The sequence below is a fragment of the Eurosta solidaginis genome, chromosome 1 (genome assembly GCF_040869045.1).
Source record: "Eurosta solidaginis isolate ZX-2024a chromosome 1, ASM4086904v1, whole genome shotgun sequence".
NCBI classification, from domain to species: Eukaryota; Metazoa; Arthropoda; class Insecta; order Diptera; family Tephritidae; genus Eurosta; species Eurosta solidaginis.
Genome location: NC_090319.1, coordinates 193445168 through 193465924, shown reverse-complemented (window position 1 = coordinate 193465924; position 20757 = coordinate 193445168). Strand labels below are relative to the sequence as shown.

At 41.4% G+C, this 20757-nt stretch overlaps 1 protein-coding gene and 1 pseudogene across 3 annotated transcripts in view; both read left to right on the top strand.

Annotated features, from left to right (window-relative positions):
- Positions 1 to 20757, top strand: part of Cad96Ca (tyrosine kinase receptor Cad96Ca) — a 2297709-nt gene that overhangs the window by 278216 nt on the left and 1998736 nt on the right. The gene's annotated exons all lie outside the window — the stretch shown is intronic.
- On the top strand, positions 16263 to 19800 carry LOC137238751 (uncharacterized; annotated as a pseudogene).

The following is a 20757-nucleotide window of genomic DNA, read 5'->3' as shown; positions in this document are numbered from 1 at the left end:
CTCGAAACCCTTAGGGAAGCGTAGTTCCCTGTTGGTACTTGACCCCTTCCTGGATACAAACGGGTTTCTCCGTGCCAACTGACGATTAATAAACGCCGACATGACCTACAATGAGCGTCATCCCATCATTCTTCCCGAAAAGGCTAGATTTACTACCCTCTACATAAGGTTTCTACACGAGACCTTCCTCCATGTGGACGTCCGCCTCATGCAACAAGCTATAAGACAAGAGTTCTTCATAGCCCGGCTTAAACCCCTAATAAAAAAGTGCATTTTCCAATGTAAAGCATGCACCATTAATAAGCAACAAACGCACTCCCAAATAATGGCAGCTTTACCCCCCAGAAAGATGTACCTTCGCGCCCCCTTCACCACCACTGGTGTAGACTTCGCCTGCCCGTTTCAAATAAAAGCTTCTTCACTCCGGTCTCCCAAGATGATGAATGGCTATGTTGCCGTCTTTGTCTGCTTCGCCACCAAAGCCGTCCATTTGGAATTATGTTCCGACCTCACCACGCAAGCATTCCAAGCAGCCTTCGTCCGATTCGAAGGACGCCGAGGATATCCCAGCAAAGTGATGAGCGACAACGGCACCACTTTCTTAGGAGCCAAGTGGGCCATGGAAAAGGAGTTCGTATCCTTTCTCAAAGAAGTCTCATCCGATATCGTACAGAACCGCCCCAATATGAATTAATTGGAAGTTTATACCCCCCGGGCCCCGCACTTGGGCGGATTATGGGTACCCGCTGTCAAAAGCTTTAAAACCCACTTAGAAAGGTCGCCGGAACTTACAGCTTCACTTTTAAAGAATTTTCTACCTTATTGATACGAATAGAGGCTGTCTAAACTCTCGCCCCATCTCCCAACTGTCTGAAGACCCAAGCGATCTCACGTCCCCCACACCGGCTCGTTTCCTACGAGGCGCGCCCCTGCTCTCCATCCCCGAACCGAACTATGAACACCTCTCTATGATTAACCGTTGGGAACGGTTGAAAGTTTAAATCACCAATTCAGCAAACGCTAGAAGAATGATTACCTCATGGAGCTGCACAAGCGATATCGATGGAAGACAACCCAACCTCCGCCTCGAAAGGGCGACCTCGTAGTCATCAAAGAAGACAACCTAACCCCTACCGAATGGCGGCTGGGACGCGTGGAAGACACCCATCTAGGAAGAGACGGCCATATTCGAGTAGTCCACGTACGCACCCAGAATGTCGTACTCACCAGGCCCATCACCAAATTGTGTTTTCTACCGACCTCTGAGCCTGACTCAGGCCCTGAAGGCTCGGTAGCATCCCCAGAACATAATACAGTCCAACCCCCTGTGCTATCGCAAAATCTACACAAATAACCTTAACCGCTACCGACACTCTTCTCCCAACTTCATGTGTGACTAAAATGTATTTCCTCAGATGGATCGCCATCGCCCTCCAGATCCTGCACCGCGCCGCTCTTTGGCATCTCAGGTGACAACGCCAGCAGCACGTCCACGAACTCGGGAAGGGCCGCCCGACTACCGCCAATACCGTCTGTGCAGGCGACACCATGCGTTATCCACAAGCCCTCTCTTTACGGCCATGCAACCGCCACTACTGCACGAACTGCTTGGCCCTGTCGCATGCCACTAGGGGATGCACCTCCATAGAGCGCTACTATCTTTATTGGCTGCCCCATCACACCCTCTTGCATCGGGACACGGAACGTCGCCAATCCCAGCATACAGCATCACAGCCGGGGCGCCAAAGCCATTCGTCACGCCGCCGCAAGCCACGAAACAGGCACAGTGGGTACGTCCAGCACCGCCATACCATGCAAGCACGTCCGGCACTGCATCCAGCGCTCGCCGAAACCAACGCGCAACGACCGTGCCCAATCGACGATACGATGCACCGCCACCGGTCTGCGAACCTCAACTTATAAACAAAAAGTGGGCAAAATCCTCACTAAGGAAGCAGTTAGGGCGTTGACCGAGCTGCAACATACGTTAGGCGCCTAGTACGCCTAGGCGGGCCAGGACGTTTACGTGGCGTAGGCTGCCACCCGTCTCATCTCACCCTTGTACATACGTATATCTATGAATTTCTTGTTAACACCGAACTTCAGTTCCAATCTCTCAAACGAAGAGAATAGTATTTACTATTTCGCGTTTTCCCCCCTTAGCCTGCAAATATTAATATCTGCCGGCTATTTACATAGCTAAAAACAAATTAGCTCGTTTGCGATTTGACCGACGTACGATCTCATCAAATTCGCGTTCTTCCTCCCATTTTCACAGTCTCTTCATATAAAAATCAAAGCATTGGTAATTTCGGTACAAACATGCACATTTTCGTTTAGCTAACCTTGTTTTATTGTTCTCATAACACGAAAGTTCAATTGTGAGCGCCCAGTTGTTGACTTTGCCTTTTTTCTACTTTGTCATACCGTACATATACATACAAGGCACATTTGTAGGAATATACAGCCCAGTAGGAAATTTTTACACTGACCCCGTAGGAAATTTTTCAAAAATTAAGTTTCAATTAAATTTGAGAAATTCTTTCAAATTTATATTTAATTGGTGGCGCTTATCATTCCCTTTGACGGTTTTCAGTATTCGGGTCATATTTTATTCGATCGTTTTTTAATTTTCGGCACACAGAGCGTGGTCCTGTAAACAAGAGGTATGGCTTTGACTTATTTCACCAGGTATTCAGACCAAGTTGTTGAATTCAACGCGCAATTCGACGACGCCTTTTTAAAAGAAAATTCAAAAACGTCTCTAGAACTTTTAAAACAGGAGGTAATCGGTTCGTGGTCGAACACAAAGTTGGCGTATGAAAAATGTCTACAATCCTTGAAGAATGACGAGGAAGTAGATTCGGTTAAAGCAAAGCAGTCAACCACTCTTAAGGACTACATATCCTGCCTTTCGCGTATTAGCGAATACATTCAAAAGGCCGAAGCAAGCGTTGCTCCGGTCATAGCCCCAGCCCAAGTAGCCACCCAATATAATAGTCTGCGTTTACCGCCATGTGATACGGAAATATTCCATGGTGATTATGTCTCTTGGCCATCCTTCCGCGATCTATTCACTGCGATTTATATTAAGAATTCGCGACTGGGTGACGTCGAAAAACTGTATTTCTTGCTTCAGAAAACAAGTGGTGACGCAAAGGACATCGTCGCGAAAGCCCCGCTAACCAATCAAGACTTCCACATGGCGTGGTCGAATCTCAAAGCGGCGTACGAAAACAAACGGGTGCTGGTCAACAGCCATCTAAAGACACTTTTCTCCCTTCCAGTCATTCGGACTGAAAGTGCAAAAGCGTTAAAGGAACTTCAGCGGAGCATTAATGGATGCTTGTCAGCCCTTGAAATGCACGAGGTCAAGGTGGAAAATTGGGATCCTATTCTAATCTTCCATTGTTCTAATCGCTTACCGGAAGCAACGCTCGGTTTGTGGGAACAATCCTTAGAAGACAAAGCGGCGATACCCAGATGGAGTCAAATGGACGCATTCCTCACGCAACGGTACAGGACTGGAATCAATAGTGGATGTAAAATGTTCTACAACATCGTCGTCGCCTAACACCCTTCACAAATCATCGGCACATTCGACCAACAACGCGGGCCAAAAGAAAGTAGCTCTTGCCACCAAAGTTTCAAATTCAAACTGCGTTTTATGTCCGAAGCAACACCATCCTCTCCGATTATGCACCAAATTCCTCTCCCTTTCCGTAAACGATAGATTTGCGGCAATAAAAAAGCACAACTGCTGTCTAAATTGCCTTACGAAAGGCCATTCCATAAAGGACTGTAAAAGTCAATACTCCTGCACTACGTGCAAGAGTAGACACCACACTTTACTTCATAGAGTGTCTTCCAACGCGCAACCCTCTAAAGAAACCACGGCTGGAACAGCGGCGCAAGCATTCCACACAAATATACAGTCCACTTCTTCGAATACAAATTTGTCGTTATCTGAGAATAATCTGAAATCGTCAGGTTTATCCTCAGCTCTTCTTGGAACTGCCATGGTTCACATTTGCCATTCGGGCGCAACATACATAGCTCGCGCGTTAATAGATTCTGCTGCTGAGGCGTCGTTTATTTCTGACCGACTGCGAAAACTTCTTAAGCTTCCTTTCTCGAAAACAAACGTGGTTATTTCCGGGCTAAACCAAAAGGTTTACAACAATTCCGCGGAAAGTTGCTCGTTTATTTTGGCCTAACCCCGTGACCCAAACCTCTTCATGGAAGCCTCGGCATTCGTATTACCTCAAATTACAGGTAATTTGCCATCGGCTTCAATCGATGAAACACTTCTCGACCAACTGCCAAAAGTACCTTTAGCAGATCCAAAGTTTTTACAAAGCGGTCCCATAGATGTTCTGATCGGGGGAGATTTATACCCTAAAGTTATGTTAGATGGCGTGAAACGTAGTATTCATAAAAATCTTTTATCTCAAGAGACCGTGTTCGGGTGGATTGTCACTGGGGCATCGGACACCGCACACGTCTCTTGCTTTGCCACCAAAGTCTCAATAGGAGAAGATATTAATTTAGATAGTCAGCTTCGTAAATTCTGGGAGTTAGAAGAAATACCCAAGAAGAATCATCAGTCATCGGAAGACTTGTTTTGTGAAGAGCTGTACTCGAAGACGACTATACGAAACCCGGATGGTAGATATGTCGTTTCGTTGCCGTTTAAAAGTTTTTATCCCACGGATTTAAAATTAGGTGCATCTCGGCCAACCGCGTTGCAGCAATTTTATCGCAACGAAACAAGATTGTTAAAAAGCCCTTCGTTAAAAGAAGAATACGACAACGTCGTTAAGGAATACCTTGAATTAGGACACATAAAGCGAGTAGAAGCTCCAAATTTCGAACATTCACCTAGCCACTTTTACCTCCCACATCACGCGGTTCTGAAACCGGAAAGTACTTCGACGAAGTTGAGAGTACTTTTTCTCCATGTAGGTCCGGCTCTGCAATCAGATTTAACTTTTCTTATAATTCGGTGGCGGCTGTACAAGTTCGTTCTGAGTAGCGACATACAGAAAATGTATCGTCAAATTCTGGTCAAACCTGAACACAGACCTTATCAGAGGATTATTTTTAGGGATGACCCGCAAGGTAGCATACAAGACTGTCAACTTAAAACAGTCACCTACGGGATAAATTGCGCGCCATACTTTTCAATTAGAACACTTATTCAATTAGCTCAAGACTGTCAGGATTCACATCCATTTGCAGCTCAAATTCTCCGGAACTCCATGTACGTAGATGACGTATTAGCTGGATTCCACAATATAGCCACAGTTTTACAAGCGCGAGATGAACTTATCGAGTCATTAAACAGCGCTGGCTTTTCCTTGAGGAAATGGTCCTCAAATTCGAAAGACATTCTGAGGAATGTTCCGCAAGAGCATCTCTTGGACAAAGACTTCTTGGAATTAGATGAAACAAGTACGACAAAAGCATTAGGAATTCGATGGAATGCTAAATCACATCTCATTTTCAAAATCCCGTAATGGTATTACACCGCGTAATACATCGGTCTTTCTGTTTTGAAAACTGTTGATGAAATATCAGATCTTGGAGTTATCTTCGATGCTAAATTTCTCTTTCAGTGTCAAATTAACTGTGTTATTTCTAAGTCATATTCAATGCTTGCGTTCATTTGCCGCTTTAGCTCGGACTTCCATGATCCATATACCTTAAAGCTACTATATACATCGCTTGTACGGTCTGAACTGGAATATGCCTCCTTCGTTTGGAGACCATACCACGCTTGTCATATACACCGACTTGAAATGATCCAGAAAAAATTTTTGCGTTTTGGGCTCCGGTCATTACGTTTTCAGTATCCTTTACCATCTTACTACTCTAGATGTCTACTTATAAGACTGACGCCCCTGGATAGTAGAATATCTATTCTAGCGGTGATGTTTCTTTTGGAGCATTTTTGCTTCAATATACCATCTAGAACACTTCGAAATCATGATATTTTTTATTGGATAGAGCCAGAACGACATATGTCGGTAATTCGCCTATTGCTAGGGCATTGAAGGAATTCAATCTTCTTACTAATGCCAGGGAAATTGATTTTTCAGTAAATAAAGAAAAGTTTAAACTATTAGTATATGGTAGATAATATTTAAGCTAATAATTTGTAAATGGTCTGTAAGGATATTTTAATTTGTCTTAGATTTACTTTGAAATAAATAAATAAATAAATATAACTTGTATATGATTTTACGTATGCTAAGTATGCGAAACAGCCTGGCAATCGATTTTATGGAAAATTTGTTAGCGTTTTAATTTATAGATAACTAGCAGAACCGGCAGACGTTGTTCTGCCCTAAATTTTTGGTATATCTGCATACATTTTAATAAGCTTTTTCCGTCTAACTCTACCCTCGCCCCCCTACACTTTTTCCTAATCTTTGTATTCACTCCTCCCTCCGTATTTTTCGCTTAATCTATCACCATCTTCGTCTCATTCTATTTCTTTCTCAGTTTTTTACTTCCCTCTTTTCTCTTCTCTCAAGTTTTTCTCATTCTTGGTGGTATGTATTTTGTTCCAGTCCCATTCCGAGTCTCAGTCCCAGTCCCACTCCGAGTCTCAGCCTCAGCCTCAGTCCTAGTCCTAATCACAGTCCCAGTCCGTCTCTGGTTTATATAACAAATTTCAGGCAAATCAAATAGGACTTATGTAAATAGGTATGTGGGTATTATTAATTCATGTCTTTATTTCGGCTTCGCTGCATATTTATCAGTTTTGCCAGGTTGATGCGACTAAATCGAATATCACAATGAAAATTACTTTAAAGCTCTCAGCAACAGCTTTCATTTGATATCCATAATACACACACATTCTAGGGATATCCGGGTCCATGTTTTGGCCTATATCTCGAGACCCTAGTCACCCAGCGGTGTAAAACTTACTCTGTACTAAAGCACACATCAACAGCTTCAATTTGATACCCATAATGTAAAAACACATTCTAGGTGTATCCGGGTCCACGTTTTGGCCTATATCTCGAGACTCTAGTAACCCAGCGGCATAAATCTTACTCTGTCCTAAAGCTCACATTAACAGTTTCAATTTGATACCCATAATGTAAAAACATACCCTATTGTTACCCATATCCACGTTTCTGCCTATATCTCGAGACCTTAGTCACCAATAGGTATGAAAACTACCCTGTACTAAAGTACTCATTTACAGCTTTCATTTGATATCCATATTGCATAAACACATTCTAGGGGTGCCGGGGTCCACGTTTTGGCCTATATCTCGAGACCCTAGTCACCAATAGGTATGAAAACTACCCTGTACTAAAGAACTCATCAACAGATTTCATTTGATATCCATATTGTATAAACACATTCTAGGGGTGCCCGGTCCACGTTTTGGCCTATATCTCGAGACCCTAGTCACCCAGTATCAAAGTACTCATAAACAGCTTCCATTTGACACCCATACTCTACAAACATATCCCAGGATTACCCAGGTCCACGTTTTGATTTAAAGACCATAGCCAGAACGGGATAAAAAGTATCCCATGTCCGTTCCCTGGTTCTGAGCTACCTCTCCACCAATTTTCAGCCAAATCGGTTCAGCCGTTCTTGAGTTATGCGTAGTGTAACTAACACCACTTTCTTTTATATACATATTTGAATTTTTTCTAAAAAAAAATCATAACTCAAGAATGGCTAAACCGATTTGGGATTTCAAAATCAACTAACCATCATCTCTCCTTCCTGTATCTTTCCTAAAAATTTCATAGCAATATTTCTATCCGTTTTCGAGATATGGGGTGACAATCAAAATGTACACTTCTTTTTATATATATAGATTAATTATATTAATTTTAGATAATATTAATAACAAATTTTAGACAATATTAATTTATAGATAATAAAAATAATAAGCAGCTGTTCGCAAAAAGTTTAGACCTTAGCAGAAATATGCGGACGAGAACAATAAAGAAAATTTTGCTGTACTGAATATTTGATTTATTTATTCGACAGTTTAGAGGTTAAAACAATAACAGAAGAATCAAGAGTTCCTAAAATTCGCTACAATATATACACAACATTTGGGACTTATTTTTGACGTTCCAACGTATGTGCAACTTAAACCTGATGTTATCTGAGAGTATCGTTCTGTAATTTAAGACATTCATTAGGCTTTGCGAATCGATGTGCATATTCACAATTCTAAATTAATAAGCAAAAATAAACCCCAAAAATATGTATGCTTAAGCAGTTCTCCCATGTTTTTCTATTGTTTTGACATTTGCGGGGCAGTGCTGCTATTGGGCTATGCACAATTGTCAATGAGCGTTTTTATTTAGACGAAAATGTGGATGTACATACATGTAACAAAAACACGGTTATTACTTTTTATTTTCATTCCAAATTGCTAATTTTTGTATTTTTCACTTCAAATAATAATGCTAGTATAAAATATTGCATATTCAGAAACTTGATTCAGTTAAAGTTGTTACGGATGTGCATTTGTATTTGTATCTATCTAAGTATATATCCTTCCAAATTAAGAAAACTTTAGCGCTAAATATTTAACTTCAAATTTTTACGGCAACGAGTTTGAGCCTACCCATTTTTTATCGCGGCGCACTTATTCCTTCTTTGGCCCTTCATTGGGGGGTTCGGGATATTCCAATTCTACACCGAGCTCACAGGTAAAAATGGGACAACAGTACGGAAAAGGGGCTGTTTTGTTTGTTTTTGTGGTGTCCAATTTGCATTTATCGTTAGCCAATGGTAGGGGGCCGCAATCTTCCACTAGTTCCAATAATCTGAATTTAGAGAGTAAAATAATTACATTTTAAATGAGTTTTCATTACAAGTATTTATCCTAGGTACTTTTTTGGGGCTTCATTATTTTGTACACAAGTAGAACGTCCGCAGAAGGGTGTCAGCTCCCATGTCTTGCCAGCATCAACCGTTGCACATCGCGTTGAAGCAAAGCACATTCCAGGAAAATCTGAAAAGAAAAATGCAAAATTTATAATACAATCATTTTTCCTAATAATTACGCTAAGTGGGAGTGGTGTTGGGAGAGGCTAATACTCTTATTTGTTGCTACTGACTACTGCGAACACAGCTGTCGTTGATGTCTTTTGTGGTTCTAGATGTTAAGCATAATTCCACTACTAAAGCCTGGGAGGCCAAGTGAGTTGTACCGACCGATACTCTTTTCGCCAGTAGCAAAGACGTTGGAAATTCTTCTGCTCCCTCACTTTACGCAAATTGTCGGTTAGCCAATCATTAGCATGGCTTCCGCAAAATGCACAGCACTACTTTTGCTGTAAACGCCATTAAGACTCGGATAAATTACGAGATGAACCAGGAAAACCCTATTATAAGTTTTAACACAGTCAACCATTAGGGTGGTCCTGGATAAACATGTAAAAGCCCTATGCAGTTTTTAAGAAAACCAAAAAAATTGATAAAAAAATGATCCTCACGAAATAAAAATAAATAAATGTAAGGAGTGATAACCTCCAAAGAAATTTTAGGCCGAACTTCTCTTTAAATTCTTTCGCCTTCCTTTTAATTTTTCCTACAAATTGGCGGGACGGGAACTACCGACTCCGAACGGCATCTGCAAGGTAGATTGGTTTTTACTGAGAGCTTTTCATGGCAGAAATATACTCGGAATGCTTGCCAAACCACGACCCCGCTTAGATATTTTTTTATGAATGAAAAACCTTGTTTCTAAAATTTTGATGTTGCTTTGCCCGGGGCGTCAACCCAGCATCTTCGGTGTGGTAGGCGGAGCACGCTAACATCACACCACGGCAGCCGCCTACATGCATAAGAAAAATTTCGACTGTCAAATTTTTGTTTGCTTTTTTTCTACTACTATTTTTCAAAAAATTTTTAGGAACATGTTCACACGGCAACTTTGGTAGTGCTAAGAAATAATTATTGTGCTTATATTAAATGCAAAGGAAATAAGTCAAAATACTTAAAATAAATATCAATAAAATATAATTTTTAACAGTGCCGAGCTTGCACTTCCAATTTTCCTTTTGAACAGGATTCGAAATTGCTTCCCAAAACTATTCCAATAACTCATAAAATCGAACAGTGGGCACTTTTTCACCTTTCAAACGAAATGGTATATTCATTAATTATATTGTTAGTTGTATATTAACAGGAGTAATTCATACATATTTAAAAATAAATTATTTGTGCGTAGCAATTACTTTCTAAGCAAAAATAGTGTAAAGTATTCATAAAGCTTGTTGAATAGATGACAACACTTACGACCCTATTCTACAGTGACAACAACTTTATTTTTACCGTTTTTTTTTAAATCATCTGGCAACTTTTACACCTTTTTGGTATTCTGAAGGAAAAAGTTGTCGTATAACACCGTAACCACTAAAATAGGTGCTAACATCGACGCAACTACATAAAACAGCTGATGTCTACTCTGAAAATAAATAAAGCGAAAGTGAAAACTAAATCGAGCATTTTAAAAACAAATAAACAAATACATATCTATTTATATAAAAATGAATCGTGATGAGTGTGCGTTCAGATGCTTAAAACTTGAAAACTAATGGACCGACTTTTATAAAATTGTGTAGGTATATTAATCTAGGTACTCGAATAGGCTATATTTCATACCGCTGGGTGGCTAGGGTCTTGAGACCAAAATGTGGACCCGGCTACCACTAGAATGTGTTTATACAATATGGATATGAAATGAAAGCTGTTGATAAGGGCATTCCTATAGAGTATTTTTTATACCGCTGGTTGACTAGAAGTAACAAGAAGGTTCAAAACATGTTATCAAGCAATATTTCATGCCATTACTTCACGGGTATGGGATTAACCATGCTATTTTATATGAGAAAAATTTATTTCCACGTGGTGAATCCCATGCTTGCGTATTACGCACAGTGTTGCGCTTCCCAAGGCAGTCGGTTCTATGTACCGGAGCGACTCGATATTTTACCCGACTAAGAACTGTCATTTCAGTGTAACCCTATCTTACTTGTTGCGTCCCTCCCACAAATTGTCATTCTCCCAGCAGCTCATTGCAGCGGGACTGCTCCATAATCCCTTGCTCCGGGAAGGTATCGAATCCAATCCGGGTCCGTCTCCTGACCCCAATCCTGAGAAATGGTTTCGTTGCATCTGCCGGAAAGGAATATTTTTAGAACGGTCATATTCTGTTCAGTGTGTCTCGTGTAAGGGATGGTTGCATCGGACAGGTTGTTATGGGCTTGAACTCCTGCCTTGGGCGGTGCCACTTTCCTAGATGTTGTGGTCTCCGCGACGGCAACCCCCCGACGGGCTTCATTGCGCCATGTTGCCAGGTCGCAAACCCCAATCTACCGGGTACCCCAATGCTTGCCCAAGGACGCCCAGTCCCAGGGCCACAACAGCAGTTGCGTCCTGGCCTTCCCTAACCCAGGCGTAGTCACCCATCACTTACTCCCAGAGTGGCGACGTCTCCCCCTATGCACTTCAGAATTCAGCAGTTAAACTGTAGTGGATTAACTGGGAAGATCACGGAGATAGTCGATTTCATGAAGCGGCACAACATCCGCATTGCTGCGATTCAAGATACTAAACTCACAGCAAGATCTGCACTGCAAACCTGTTCTGGGTATAATGTCCATAGAAAAGATCGCATGAGCGGAAATGGAGGCGACCTCGCGTTTATCATATACCACTCTGTGCAATATCATATATTTGATCCCGACATCGGCCGCAGGGACAGTGTCTTAGAACGTCAAGGCGAACCTAGAAATCATCAACATCTACATCCCCATGCCACCTGTTACCCCAGTGGATACCACCCTAATATGAGCACCTTACTCACTGTCAACAATCGCATTATCTTAGGCGATTTCAATGCTCATCAGGATCTATGGCATTCAAACTTGCGGGCGGACAGTAGGGGTGAGATGTTGGTGGATGAAATAGAAGAAACGACGTTCTGCACAATAAACGAAGACGCCCCCACACGTATGGTAGGAAGCTGTCACATTTCGCCGGATATCTCAATCGTGAGTGCAGAACTCGTAAACTGCGGTAACTGGCAGCCGATTGTAACATTGGCATCCGACCACCTGCCTATACTTATTTCGCTCGAGCTTCCCGAAATTCGGTCCCCTTCCCGGCGGAGGCCGCAAATTTAGCGAGAGAACGTGACCTTTTAAGACAGCTCGACCAGGCGACCCCCAAATAAGGGACATAAGCCAACGCATCAGATTGCTTGTGGATGAACACAAGCGGGCGAAATGGGAGGAGAACCTAAGAGCTTCTAACATCTCTGCCGGTGTGGGTAAACTTTGGTCCACGGTAAAGTCCCTATCTAATCCGTCTAAGCACAATGACATAGTTTCCATCGCCTTCGGCGATAAAGTGCTGTCGGATTCGAAAAAATGCGCGAGCGCTTTCTGCCGTCAATATATAATGCATTCTACGGTCGACAAAAATAGACGAAGGGCCAACAGACACACACATAAACATAAATTCAGCGCGTCACCAATTGCCATCACCGCCAGAGCGGTTGAAGATGCCATTGGTCACGCTAAACCATCCAAAGCAGTGGGTCCAGACGGCATAGCCATGCCGATGCTTAAAAGCCTAGGGAAAGAGGGTTTCAATTACTTAGCACATGTCTTCAACCTGCCTCTTTCCACTTTTGTCATACCCGAAAAATGGAAAATGGCCAAGGTGGCCCGCTATTAAAGCCTGGGAAACCAGCTAACATAGGAGAGTTGTATCGTCCGATTTCTCTCCTATCGCCAGTAGCAAAGACGCTTGAAGCCATTTTGCTCCCCTACTTCCAAGCAAATTTGCAGCTAGCCTCTCATCAACATGACTTCAGAAAACTCCATAGCACCACCACCGCGCTAAATGCCATCAGCATCCAGATAAATTGCGGTTTAAATCAAAACCCCAACCATAGAAAGTACTCGTAGCGCTAGACCTATCAAAAGCTTTTGATACGGTCAACCATGGCACGTTACTGCAAGACCTGGAAGGGTCTATCGTTCCCCCATGTCTTAAAAGTTGGACCGCAAATTATCTGGGTGGTCGGAAGGCATCGGTGCAATTTAGAAACGAAACATCAAAACCAAGAAGAATTAAACAAGGGGTGCCACAGGGTGGTGTCCTATCCCCATTTTTGTTTAATTTCTACATATCTAAGTTACCTTCACCACCAGAAGGGGTCACTATCATTTCATACGCCGATGACTGCACAATAATGGCCACAGGCCCAGGCCCACAGATCGATCAGCTCTGCAACAGAATAAACGGCTACCTCCCTGATCTCTACAGTTTTTTCGCCTCGCGAAACCTGGCAATATCACCGTCTAATTCTTCCGCGACCTTATTTACAACATGGACGTCCCAAATGTCGACCATTTTGAACATACACGTCGATGGCACTACGCTACCGACTGACCTACACCCCAAGATCTTGGGTGTGACGTTTTATCGGGATCTACAAATTGGGGAAGATGCAGCCACAATTGTTCCGAAAATCCAGAGCCGTAATAAAATCCTCAAATCCCTTGCTGGCAGTACCTGGGGAAAAGATAAAGAAACGCTCATTATTACATACAAAGCAATTGGCCAGCCGTTTATGTGCTACGCGTCACCCATATGGTCGCCAAGCCTAAAAATTACCCACTGGAAGAAACTACAGGCCTGCCAAAATACTGCTCTCAGAATCGCCACGGGCTGCCTTCTTATGTCCCCAGAACACCATCTACATAATGAGGCGAGAATACTCCCCATCATGGAGAGAAATGAAATGCTAACCAAAAAGTTCCTGTTGAATACCCAGAAACATGGGCATCCAAACAGACATCTGATTGATGAGCCAACACCGCCTAGGGGATTAAGGAGTCACCTACGTAAGCATTTTGAGGAAATACGGCACCTGAGAACCCAGCCTTATGTAGCAAAAAAACTCAGGCAGGTCCTCGGTGAACTCCACAAATAGGCGTCGGACCTTTATGTCAGGAATTGCTCGGTGAATCCAGTACTCAAAGAAAATTACCCAAAACTTGTGGAAGAGGCACGCATACTCCCCAGGGGAACGCGTGTCACTTTTGCTCAACTTCGTTCTGGATAATGTAACAGGTTAAACTCTTACCTATCCACAATGAACCCCGACATACAAAATGTATGCCCCGCTTGCAATTTGTCCCCACATGACACCAACCATCTCTTTAATTGTAATGTGGAACCAAAGCCTCTAACACCACTTTCATTATGGTCCACCCCTGTTGAAACAGAAAGTTTCCTTGGACTCCCGTTGCAGGATATTGAAGAAAATTTGTGATCAGTCGCGGCTGTTAGGTGGGGCGAAGTACTGCTACAACAACAACAACAACTCACAGTGTTGAATACCAGCAACTCTCGATTACAAATGTCGCCCGCTCATGTTATAATATTCGCAGGTGGCATTATATGACTAGCGGGAACTTTCGACTACCGAAAGACAGATGTCGCCCGCTCATAACGCTATTTATTACTCGTCATAGGTGGCGGCACAGCAGTGTTATTGGCGGCATTGTGATGAAGTTTTGACTAACAGCAACTTCCGATTACCGAATTAGAGATGTCGCCCGATCATAATACCAGTACTAAGTACTAAGTATATTACCACAGCAGAGTTATTGGCGTTACTGGCGGCATTGAGTTGAAGTGTTGAGGATTGATGTTATATCGAAGATGAGTCTGTAGTGGTACTGCTGTTAGTGGCGTCATTGCGCCGCGGTATAACGAAACAGTGTGTTAACTTCAGTGACACCAGCCCCCAAATTCAAACTTTCGCTAAGCTAAAATTCCATCGCCAAAAAACTCTAAAATAAATCAAGTGCGCAGAAAAGTATGCAGCATTTAGTACCATGTAGTCATAAGCGATAACAGCCTAACTTCTATTATTTAGATGGTATTTGCTATCGACCACATGGTACTAAATATTGCATGCTTTTCTGCGCACTTGATTTTGTTTTAGAGATTTTTGGAGATCGAATTTTAGCTAAGCGAAAATTGGAATTTGGGGCAGGCTCGGTATCAACTCAAAAACTCAACACCGCACAGAGGTACGCAGCCTTACTTTATTCATTTAAATTTTGTAATGTGTTGTAAGATTGCGTTGAAACGTTGTGCGGATTTTTAATTCTAAGTGATATTATTGATATTTGGGACACAAAAAATAAATTTAATGTTTGTGGATATCAGCCCAGCATATCATCTTAAAACATAGAAGCCATTACAAATAAAATCTCTCATTCTTAGAATCACAAATCTCAAATAACAAAACTAATACGAGTGGATAAGCCTTTTTAAAAGTGGTATAAAGCGGTTTTTTAGTTCTACCATTTTCAGATTGTTACAAAGGTGCATTTAAAAATATTCTGTAGAATTGCAGACTGTAGGAGAGTGGTAGTTTGCGTTTTCGAAAAATATTAATGCCAACGTGCGAGTTCTCAATATTAGAGTGAAACAACTGTGATATTTCTTTGACACAAAAGGTAAGTTTATTGACTTTGTTTATCGGTGATTTACTTCATTTTGCAGTTGGTTTCTAAAATATAATTGGAACTGTTTTATTCGTTTGCATATCATCTTAGATCATAGAGGTCATAACAAATAAAATCCTTCATTCTTAGAATCACAAAGTTCAAATAATAAAACTAATACGGGTGGTATGCTTTTTAAAGTGGAATAAAGCAGTTTTTTAGTTCTACCATTTGTAGATTGTTACAAAGGTGCACTTAAAAATATTCTGTAGAATTGCAGACTGTAGGAAAGTTGTAGTTTGTATTTGCGAAAAATATTAATGCTAATGAGCGAGCTCTCAACATTCAAGTGAAAAAATTGTGATATTTCTTTGACAAAAAAAGGTGAGTTTATTGCCTTTGTTTATCGGCGAAAACTTAATTTCAATTTCATTGGAAAATATCTTCCACTGATTTGCTTCATTTTGCAGTTGTTTTCTAAAATATAATTGGAACTGTTTTATTTGTTTGCTCCATTTTTTTTGACTAACTTAGAGGTAAGTAACTGATTACTGAAAATTTAATATGCCATATATACAAAGTCAACACTTACAGTTGACCATTGTTAAGACGCCAAGAAGAGGTCACAGTAACTTATATCGTCGTACTCAACAGGCAAGACATCATCGAAACAATGCAAAGCGTCAAACGGAAGAGGAGCGTAGTATAGATAGGCAATCAGGTACAGTCAGAATGGCTGAAATTCGTGAGCGACAGTCACAGGAGCTTAACGAAGCTTACAATGAGCGCCAGCGGTTGAGAAGAAGAGAAGTTCGCGCTCGACAAAGAGAAGAGGTAAGATCACAACGTGTAAATTCTGGACGACAGCCTCGCCAGCAACCGGATCTTCTTTTGGATACTTTACGTGCAGCCTTTCGATATAGTCAGAACATTCAATACAGGGCATCGGTTCAATTTGGTCAGATGTCTCACGTTTGTCAGTACTGCAATGCAATTAAATTTGAGAAGGAACCACCTGGCCTGTGTTGCGCGGGCGGAAAGGTTAAATTGTCAGAGTTTCTTCCACCACGAGCCATTGCGCCATTTGCTTTGCGGTGAATCTCCTAATTCCAACCATTTCTTGCAACACATCAAAATGTATAACGACTGTTTTCAAATGACGTCGTTTTGTGGTGAAATTTTAAATGAGCAAAATTATAATCCAACATTCAAGGTAATTTCACTAACCCCAGCTATGTATGCTATTACACCAACATTATAAAATACACACACGGCCCAAATATAACAACCTAATAAACAAAACGGACTCGCCTGGAATTCGCGGCGAGCTCTCTTTCTCTGATAATTTTATCGCGGCGATACTTCGAGGCGAGTGTTCGGCGAATCAGAATTCCCAGACGTGTCACTTATCATCCGCGAATTATGATTTTTATCATTCTCGGATCGTCCGTGAAACGCAGTTTTTTACGATTAGCGATTCGAGATTTTTATCAATTGTCGTCAGTTGTCGCAAAATAGGGATAACTGACGTGACGTGACTGAGAAAATCTAATTTCGAGATATCGCCTCGAGTTCGCGGAGAGTCCGAGAAAATGCATTTGAGAAAATCTAGTTCCGCGATATCGCTTCGAGTTGGTGGCGAGTCCCAGAAATTGCATTCCATAAAATCTCATTTTGAAATATCGCGATATCGCCTCGAATTCGCGGCTAGTCCGAGAAATTGCATTCGAGAAAATATAATTTCGAAATATCGCCTCGAATTTGCAGCGAGTCCGGGAGAATGCGTTCTGATTTTGCGATATCGCCTCGGATTAACGACGATATTATCTTCGCCTTTGTGTTTATTGAGAAATTCTTTGTAGGGATTGCACAATCTGCCACTTTTCTTGCAATTAAAAGAAAAGGATTATGAAATTTTCCTTAAATTTTATAGATTGATGAGCAAGTTTTTCATCTGGATGGATCTCTTTTGCCGCACTCATATCAAGAACACCAATATCTCCAAATATACTTTATCGGAGATTCACATGATGAAGTAAATTCCCGTGGTACGGCTTTAAGTACAAAGAAAGAGAAAGAGTACAGCAATTGCAACAAATGTTACACGAACACAATGAGATCATCAAACATTTTAAGACTGCGTTGGAACAGATGCCACCCGATGATCATAGCATAGTGATAAAAGCGGACATACGACCACAAGGAACTCACGAACGACAGTACAATGCGCCAACAGTAAGTGAAATATCCATTGTTGTTGTTGGTGAAAATTTGAAATCGCGTGACATAATTATCAAACCACGGACTGGAAATGCATTACATCGAATAAGTGAGACTCATGGATCATATGATATACTGCAATACCCGCTTATGTCCTGCCGAAGTAAAGACGGATATCATTTCCAATACAAAATGATAGATCCGGCCAATGGTTAGTCAAAAAATTGTAATCACAAAATTATGGTGTCGCCACTTCATAATTTGTTAATTCTTAAGTGTCGAGGCAAATAAAAAGGTTTCTTCTATGAATTTTTATGCTTACGGATTTATGATTCGAAGAGATATTGACAATCATCTTCTGCGATATCGACGCGTATTTCAACAATACGCAGTTGATATGTTACGATTGAGACTGAGCGACTCAATTATATTCAACACAATCAAGGCAAATTGCGATCGGAAGAATATATCCAATTGCGGGACTCTATCAATAGCGATGTAGATATTGCAGATGTTGGGCGACTCACAATTTTGCCAGTGACTTATATTGGAAGTCCGAGGCATATGCTTGAGTACGCCCAGGATGCAATGACTTACGTGCGCAATTATGGACGACCGGATTTGTTTGTGACGTTTACTTGCAATCCCAAATGGGACGTGATTACTGTTGCATCCCGGCCAATCATCAAGCGATCCCCACGACGTCACAGCACGGATGTTCAAACAAAAATTAAGATGATTGATGGACTTTATTGTGAAACAACGTATATGGTACTGTTAGTTGCTGGATGTATTCTGTTGAGTGGCAAAAAAGGGGTTTGCCACACGCCCACATTCTCCTTTGAATGATGGATAAAATTAGACCAAACCAAATGGATGACAATATCTGGCGGAGATTCCAGAGCTGCACGAAGTGGTTAAAACAAATATGCTGCACTGACCATGTGGGAAACACAATCCTCCTTCGGTTTGTATGTCCGACCATAAGTGCACAAAGCGATATCCACGTGCTTTTATTTCGGATAATACATGGATTGTACCATATTCGCCAATATTGTGTAAGGCATTTAAAACGCATATCAATGTTGAATATTGCAACTCAGTGAAATCGATCAAGTAGGTTTGCAAATACGTCACAAAAGGTAGCGATATGGCAGTCATTGGCATTGAGCCAGACGAAATTAATAAGTTCCAAACGGGCCGTTATGTAAACTGCAACGAAGCACTCTGCAGAATATTTTCATTTGCTATTCATGAACGTTATCCGACTGTTGTGCACTAAGCAGTTCATTTGGAAAATGACCAGTGAGTGCATTTCAACACAGAAAACGTAACACAGAGAATGGACAGGCCACCAGCAACAACATTAACGAGTTTCTTTTCAACTTGCACCAGGGACCTTTTTGCGAGAACGTTGCTTTACTCGGAGATGTGTCGATATTTTACATTGAAAAAATGGATGCTCAGAAAGCAAGGTCAACCTATAGATGGATATCCAGGAGTGTTTTCAAGTTATGCACTCGGAATAATTTATACAATTCATCCAAAGAACGACGATTGCCTCTAGCTTCTGTTGCTTTTGGTTAATGTGCGCAGCCCAACTTCATTTGATTCATTGGGAACTGTGGATGGTATGATGTGTGCAACTTTTCTAGAATCATGTCAACTTTTGCAATTACTTAAAGGCGATAATCACTGGAAACACACTGTAAACGATGCAGTAGCTTCTCCACCTGCCAATGGAATTCGTACATTTTTCGCTATCATCATTTCGACATGTAAGCTTTTAAACCCACTTCATTTATGGAATGCATACAAAGATGACATCTCAGAAGTCATCCCACACCACTATCGATTGTCTACTGGGAATTTTGAGTTGTAAATGAATGATGAAATCTACATTGAAGCGTTATCGCTTATTGAAGATTTGTGTATGCTTATGACTGGCAAACTATTAGCTGAAATTCATATGACAAAGCCAAATCGCCAAAATAGAGATGTATTAATTCATGAATTAGAACGAGAGAATGGTTACGATACGACAACTTAACAACAGCACGTACAAAGAAATTTTCCAATGTTGAACGAACAGCAAAAAGATGCTTACGATCGCCTAACGGAAGCCGCTGATGATGGAAACGGTGGACAATTTTTCCTTGATGCGACTGGCATTACTGGAAAGACGTTTCTACTATCATTAATTTTAGCTACAATACGTTCTCGAAATGGAATAGCGTTAGCACTCGCATCTACTGGTATCGCTGCAACACTGCAGGCGGAAGAACGGCACATTCTGCACTGAAACTTCCTTTCAATTTACAAATTGTAGAAAATCCTGTTTGTAACATCTCAAAGCAATCAGACATGGGAAGGTGTTGAAATGAGGTGTTGGGATGAGTACACTATGGCACACAAACGATCATTGGAAGCACTTGATCGAACGTTGAATGATTTGCGCAACAATAATCGTCATTTTAGTGACGTGATGGTGCTGTTTGCGGGAGACTTCCGACAAACAGTTCCGGTGATTCCAAACTCAACAGTAGCGGATGAGTTAAATGCATGTCTCAAGTCATCGTTTTTGTGGCGTTACGTAACAACCATTCCGCTGAGCATGAATATGCGAGTGTTTTTACAACAAGACAGAACGGCAGAAGTTTTCTCAAATGAACTTCGAAGAATCGGAAATGGACAGATTCCGGTAAATACTTCCAGTGGCTTAATATCAATTCCCGAGCTATTTGCCAATTTACCTCGAACAAGGATGAACTCATCACAAACGTGTATCCAAATATTGGTGAAAACTATCTTAGCCTAACTTGGTTGAGTGAACGCGCAATTTTAGCAGCCAAAAATAGTGATGTTAATGAGTTAAATTGGACGATCCAAAACCAAATTCCGGGAGAATTACAATACTACAAATCAATCGATATAATTGATAATGAGGAGGATATAGTAAATTATCCTAAAGAGTTTTTAAATTCTTTAGATTTGCCTGGAATGCCCC